Below are 7,061 nucleotides of genomic sequence, written 5' to 3' on the forward strand. Positions count from 1 at the left end.
TGTTAAATAAATCATGACATGGTGTAATATGTCATGTGTTGTTGTTCATCTGAGGTTGTATTTACCTAATTTTTAGACCTGCTAAGGAACAGATGATTGTTATTATGTCCTGATATGTAAAATCATACAATTCCAAGAGGGTGTACTTTCTTTTTCACACTACTATATCTTGAACTACTACTGCTGCTGCAACTAGAATTTCACTTCTCTGTCTTGGATTTCCTAGAAAGAGAAGACATTTTTGTCTGTCTCTTCCGCCAAGACGCTTGTTCATGCACTGGTTATTTCACGGTTGGACTACTGCAACCTTCTTCTCTCTGGCCTTCCTTCTTCTCACATCAGTCCGTTGGTTTCTGTTCACCACTCTGCCGCAAAGATCATCTTCTTGGCTCGCCGCTCTGACCATGTTACTCCGCTTCTGAAATCTCTTCATTGGCTTCCAATTCACTTCAGAATCCAATATAAACTTCTCCTGTTAACCTTCAAAGCTTTTCACGGTCTAGCTCCTTCCTATCTCTCCTCTCTCATCTCACACTATTGCCCCGCTCGTGCTCTTCGCTCCTCTGATGCCATGTTTCTCGCCTGCCCAAGGGCCTCTACTTCCCTTGCTCGGCTCCGTCCATTTTCTTCTGCTGCCCCTTACGCCTGGAATGCTCTTCCAGAACATTTGAGAACTACAAGTTCAATCGCAGCTTTTAAAGCTCAACTAAAAACTTTTCTTTTTCCTAAAGCTTTTAAAACTTGATGTTGTGCAGACTTTATACTGTTATTTTTACCCTACCCTGTGCCTGCTTACCCTACCCTGTGCCTGTTTGCATTCTCTTCCACTCCTTATTGTTTTACTATGATTTTATTAGATTGTAAGCCTATGCGGCAGAGTCTTGCTATTTACTGTTTTACTCTGTACAGCACCATGTACATTTATTTATATATATATAAATAAATAAATAAATAAATAAATAATAATAATAATAATAACAACAACAACATTAAACTGGAAAGCAGAAGATCGCTGTTTTTTCTCCTCATTGGGAAAATTTATTTGGGAGAGAAATTTGAATTGGAAGGTGCTCATCTCTTCATAGATTATGTTTATTAGGTGGACACAAAAGTAAAGTGGAAATGGGGCAAACGGTTTTGGAAACAGGTACACTTTGCAGAGAGCTGGCTTTAGCAGGGGCTGCCTGTTGTCCAAACAGCACGATCCTAAGCACGTTTACTCTGAAGTAGGTCCTTCTAAGTGTGCTTAGGATTGCAGCCTTACTGGTAAACCCAAGTCCGTTGCTATGTAATGTGTGAAATGGCCCTGCTTGATGTTCTGTAAACACTTCACAATGATTTCAACAAAAATAGCTACCGTGCTTGATCTGCCAGGCTAAGCACAGCACGTCCAGGCAATTTAAAGTGACAGTTATGAAACCAAGGAAACAAAGGCTACTACAAACTCATGTCATTTTGCAGAGACACACAATTCATGTAGAGAGAAGGCTAAACAATACCAGCTATTTAAAGCTATAGTTCCCCAAATATGGCACTATGTATGCATTGGTTTGCTGAAGACATTTGACTGTAGGAATTCAGGACTGCCAACCAACCAGGGGGGAAAATACTTCATTGCTATTGTTGCTTTAATTACCAGAAAAGCAAGGAGCAACACAACCAATAGGATGTAAATCACAGGTTTATTAAGTGTATTAGCATTAACACACTCTCCAGCTGTCCTAATTTACATGGAAAATCCATTTTCAGGTAACTGATAAAAACACCGCCTTTGCTTTCTGGAGGGATTGTTGGAATGTTGCTGCTGATACTGTTATTTAGTTCTTAGCGGTGCACCAGCTTCGTTTCTCCCACTTCCTATAATTGACTATCCAGATAGCAAACATTGTTGAATATGTATGAATTGCAATGATTCTATAATAACGTCCATCCAGATCCATTGTAATATTAAACATTTCATTAAACAGCCATAAGTTTTAAAAAATGGAGGCCCCAAAAGTGAGGTATATATTAAAAGTGTTGTTTGCAAGATGGGCTATTAAAAGTACATGAATACAGAGAACAGCGGGTGGGAATGCTTCCTCAGATATACATTATGGTGGGCCTGTTCAGATGACATGCTAAGCCATGGTTAGCCACTAACCCTTTTGCAGCAAATAGTTAGTGAGCATGTTTTATATAGCCACCTTGGTTAGGAATGGTTCACATGACATGCTAAGTCATGGTTCACATGACACGCTAAGCCATAGTTTAGCTCAAAATGTTTAACTACCATGGTTTAGCATGTCATCTGAACAGGGCCAGTGTCTAGCACAGGTAGGCAACTTTGGGAGGGTATGGCAGAAGCCATGCATAAGGCAAGAGCTGACTGCTGAGACAGCAGAATGCTAGGCCCCAGGCCAAAGGATTACTCCAAGGCTTTCCACTCTTCAGGAAGGGACATAAACGGCCTCAGATGATCCCCAGACCACATTGCAGCAAATTGATTTAAAGCTGTCAACTTGACAAAGATTCTCATGGGCATCAACCGTGCCACATGGACTATTGCTCATGGTCGGGACAAGATAGAATCCCCACATCCCTCAGTGCTTTGCTTCCTCCATTAACCTTCCCTTAACTCCTAGTTTCTCCAGGATCTACACTACTGCTTTATAATGGTATTGGAGTGCACTGACAACTGTTAGAGCCCATGACACCGTTTTCAAACCGCTTTCATCATGTTCTAACTTGCTTGGTGTAGAACTGGCTGTCCTCCTGTTTTCCTCTGTCTGCTGTTTCTGTTCCATTTTGACCTCTACACCATTCCTTTCAACCTTCTTTCCTCTAGTATCCAGAGTCTAAAGAAGAGAACTGGTTCGGAATTTTCATGATAATTTTGAGGCAAAAATTAGCACTTCGAGGGCTGTGAGAAGGTACACACATTTACCTTCCACTTTTTTTGCAAATGTTTTTGTGCCTGTTCAGAGCCATTGTGCCCCCATTTTATAGCTGCTTCAGAACCATTTTCTAAATCTAAAAAGAATATTGCCCTCACCCTTTTTTCAGCCATGTTTCTGTGAGCTGATGTGCACTATTAAAAGACTGTGTTTGAAATCCTTGCTGTGTGCTGATGCACACACATGTCTGGCTCCAAAAAGAATTACAGAATTAAAAGGCTCTTTATTAAGCCTTATTGCTGTGCATTCTGATGTGCATTAAAAGGCTCTTTTTGAAGCTAGTTGCCACACACTAATACACATTAAGAGACTTTTAGAGCCTCATTTCTCAGTACTAATATGCATAAGTGCCTATATAATTTTTTTTTTAAAAAAATAGAGAAATCTCCCCTGAGAATATTTTCAAGCATTTCAAGTGCCTTCTGAAAACATGGAAGCACTCTTCAGTGAGTGCCAAGATGTTTGAGAAACTCAATCTCAACGCTACATTAGATTATTCTCACATGTGGATGTGTTGGTAATATATTGTGATAGTAATTGTACTAGCATAAATTTCATTCACTTATTATTATTTATTTATTATTTATTAAATTTATATACCGCCCCATAGCTGAAGCTCTCTGGGAGGTTTACAAAAGTTAAAAACAGTGGACATTAAAAACAAATATACAAAATTTAAAACCATCAAAAAATATAAATACCTCTGAGGGAGGTTCAAAGGTCTCCTTAGACTACAGACCATCCCCGCCTTTGAACAGAGCTGATGGAGTTGAGCTAGAGGGCGTTCCGGTCTCTTCCAGGGCACAGTGAGCGCGTTCGTGCCCAACTGGCACAACTCATAGAAGAGGTCGCGGCACAGGGCCAAATGGATTTGACTCGGCAGACCGACGTTTAAGTGCCACTCACCTCTGCCGTGTAGAGGTCGTCGTGGAACCTTTCAGCATGGTAAGGTTTGACCCGAGGGCGGTGCTGAGCGTCTTGGCAACTTTGTACAGCTACAGATTTCTGGATGGATGCACAGAGAGTATCCATGCTGAACCAAAGGATGAAGGCCAAGACGAGCAAGAAGAGGACGCCGGCGAGGAGCACCAAGGAGCACTTGAACCAGCCACGGGCTGTCTATCCACTGCTAAAGCAACAATGATAAATCTTGAGAAGAAGGACCGGAAAGGAGAAGATGGCTGCCATGATGGAGATCGCCGAGACGAAGTAGCAGAGAGAAAGGTTGCTAGAGCTGCTTAAGCTCAGCTGCCCATTGTAGAGGACTTCCCCGTACAGGATGCATTTGCCGTCAAATTCCCCCTGGGTGACGGTGAGCGCGGAGGCACAAATGACCCCGCACAGGAGGGCGGTGGTGTTGAGCACCAGCTCCACCAGCCCGAAGGCCGACAGCTGCGCCATCTTCCCGTCAGTTACATATACATTGAGAATTTAAAAAATTATTTTGATCTGTAGATTTTGCATTACCATCCTGGGAGGGAAGAAGTTAAGGAATTAACTCAGCTAGGTACATAACCATACTTCCTTCTGGGTACCCCATCAGCACAAGGGCTGCTTTCGGACAACACAATAGCCAATGGTTGGTTAATAGTTAACTCCACAGTTGATTATAATCAACCGTGGTGTGGATTAAGGCCAGCGTCGAGTTGACTATTAGTCAATGCCCTCTCCCCTGCCCTCTCCCCACCCTCAGTCCTCCCCTGGTATCCCCATCAGTCATTGCGAGTTCTGCTGGTTGGACTAGAGTGGCAGCCACCACTTTGGTTGCTCTTGCCCGGTGACTCTGTAGTCACCAAAAATAACCAACTGTGTCTGACGAAACAGTCAACACTGCCCAGCACGTGACACAATAACCAAATAATGAACTCTGCACAGTGTTGGTTATTTGCGTTGGTTATTTCAGCTGAATAACCAACTGTGGTATGAAAATGTCCCGACAGATGATGCAATAACAAACCATTGATTATTTAACCCACTGTTGATTATTTAACCCACCATTGGTTATCATGTCATCTGAAGCTAGTCAATGCTGATTATTTCTGTATTCTGACTAAAATATATTACATGAAAGGGAGAAGCAGTTAATGCTGTGTTTTTTTTTAATTCCTTTTACAAAACTAACTCAGTAAAGGGGCGAAACGTTCACATCTGGGGGGAAATAAAATTGGGGACAGTTTGACAATGTGTCAGTGAAGAACTTCTGTTCCTCTTGTAAACATTTGCCTTGGCACCTGTTGTGTTTGGACTAAATATAGGTGAACTGGTAGGATTCTATTTACTGCCACCATATGGTGCCTGTTGCAGAATGAGACAAAAATGGTTTTCTGAAACGGTTTCATTTTAGAGGTTCTTTGGCAACTCAGTTAGATAAGCACATATCTTAAGAGCAAGGACAGTTTGAAGTAAATGTTCATTATATGCTTTCTCTGAACATAGCATCCTATCCATTCATGCACCAGAATTTTGCTATACTGAAATTGAATTTAGTACAAATTTGATTAAGAATGCACCACTGAACTGTGCTTTCAAGTGTTGCCTGAGAAAAATATATAAAAGAACTAAGGGTTTCTTTAGATTACATGGAAATCGTGTTTGCTTAATGGCGCTTTGCTTCCTGCTTCTCTTCTATAATTGTAATGAGCTGAATTACATGGGAGGAGAGGGGTGACCGCATGGTCCGTTGCAGAAAACTTCCCTGCTCATACACTTGAATGGGACAGTGCCCTCTAGTGGGTGTTTTGTAGTGCAACTTTAGCTGCACACAGTAGGAAATCCCAAGATATTTCAGAAGAATTCGGATATCCAAGGTTTTTTTTAAAAAAAAATGGAATAACCTGAGGAAGAAGCAGGCGACGTACAAGAGGCTTGCAACGTCATCAAAATCACCCGCAAACTTCCATAAGTGGCCAGTCACGAGCATGCTATAAATCAATTGTTTAAAGAAGCCTTAAGGGCTCATAGGTTTAACAAAACTATAGTGATATTGCCAGCCCCCAACTGAATTGCAGGGCAACCAATGCAAAGAAAAAGAACAGCAGACTAAGAAATTTTTAGGAGCACAATAATTGAGCACAATTATTTCCCCATTCTACATTTTGTCCCAGCTTTGCATTTGGAAGTGTTCAAACGGAAACCAGAAGGGGACTGTGTGTAACTCTTCTCTTCTCCTATGTGTATGCCAATAATTGGATATCTATTAATAATAAATATCACATATTTCCAGTGTTAGTAATCAAGGCATTACAGTGCTAAAGAGTACAATAAGGATAGCATGGCCCTGTAGCACTAGGGTGACCATATGAAAAGGAGGACAGGGCTCCTGTATCTTTAACAGTTGTATTGAAAAGGGAATTTCTGCAGGTGTCATTTGTATATATGGAGAACCTGGTGAAATTTCCTCTTCATCACAACAGTTAACTTATTAAATGCCCTCTTTTGTATCTGGCCTCTCTAGTATAGCTCCTGCAGCTTTAACTGTTGTGATGAAGAGGGAATTTCACCAGGTTTTCCATATATACAAATGACACCTGCTGAAATTCCCTTTTCTATGCAACTGTTAAAGATACAGGAGCCCTGTGCCACGACACAGGCTCTGACCACCAGGCCTGGCCACAGCTACTCCCTGCTCAAGCTAAGCACCACCGCTTGATATGCCTGAGGCGAGGGGCAAATACCGCTTTCCTCCAAACTATGTGGAGAAAGGGGTTAAATGGAGAATACTAAGAGTTCTCCATTTATAATATAGATATAGATATATAGATATAGATATATAACACTATGAGTTATATGTGCTAAGGTGAATTATTGTTATTGTTAGAGTGGGTGCTAAATCTATAAACTTCAGATAATATATGCCAAACAGACACATGGGATTTTTGTGGTAATTAAAGACAAAATAATTAAAATTTATTTTAAAAGTTCACAAGCTTTGTTTCAAAATAAAACATTTAAAAACCTTTTTGAAACCTTTCATCCAATCCTTCCACCCATTCACATATGCGCTTTCCTTTCTCTCACACAAGCACTCTTGACCTTTTTTATTGTCAGTATTGTTTAATATACATTAGCTATGTGCACACCACACTCCAAAGACACCACTCTCTACTCTGAACCTCAAATTCTCCA

At 41.0% G+C, this 7,061-nt stretch overlaps 1 pseudogene; it reads right to left on the minus strand.

The window, feature by feature from the left end:
• Positions 1-3,827: 3,827 nt before the first annotated feature.
• Positions 3,828-4,340, minus strand: LOC134404984 (transmembrane protein 179B-like; annotated as a pseudogene).
• Positions 4,341-7,061: the final 2,721 nt, after the last annotated feature.

This window comes from Elgaria multicarinata, chromosome 10 (genome assembly GCF_023053635.1).
Source record: "Elgaria multicarinata webbii isolate HBS135686 ecotype San Diego chromosome 10, rElgMul1.1.pri, whole genome shotgun sequence".
NCBI lineage: Eukaryota > Metazoa > Chordata > Lepidosauria > Squamata > Anguidae > Elgaria > Elgaria multicarinata.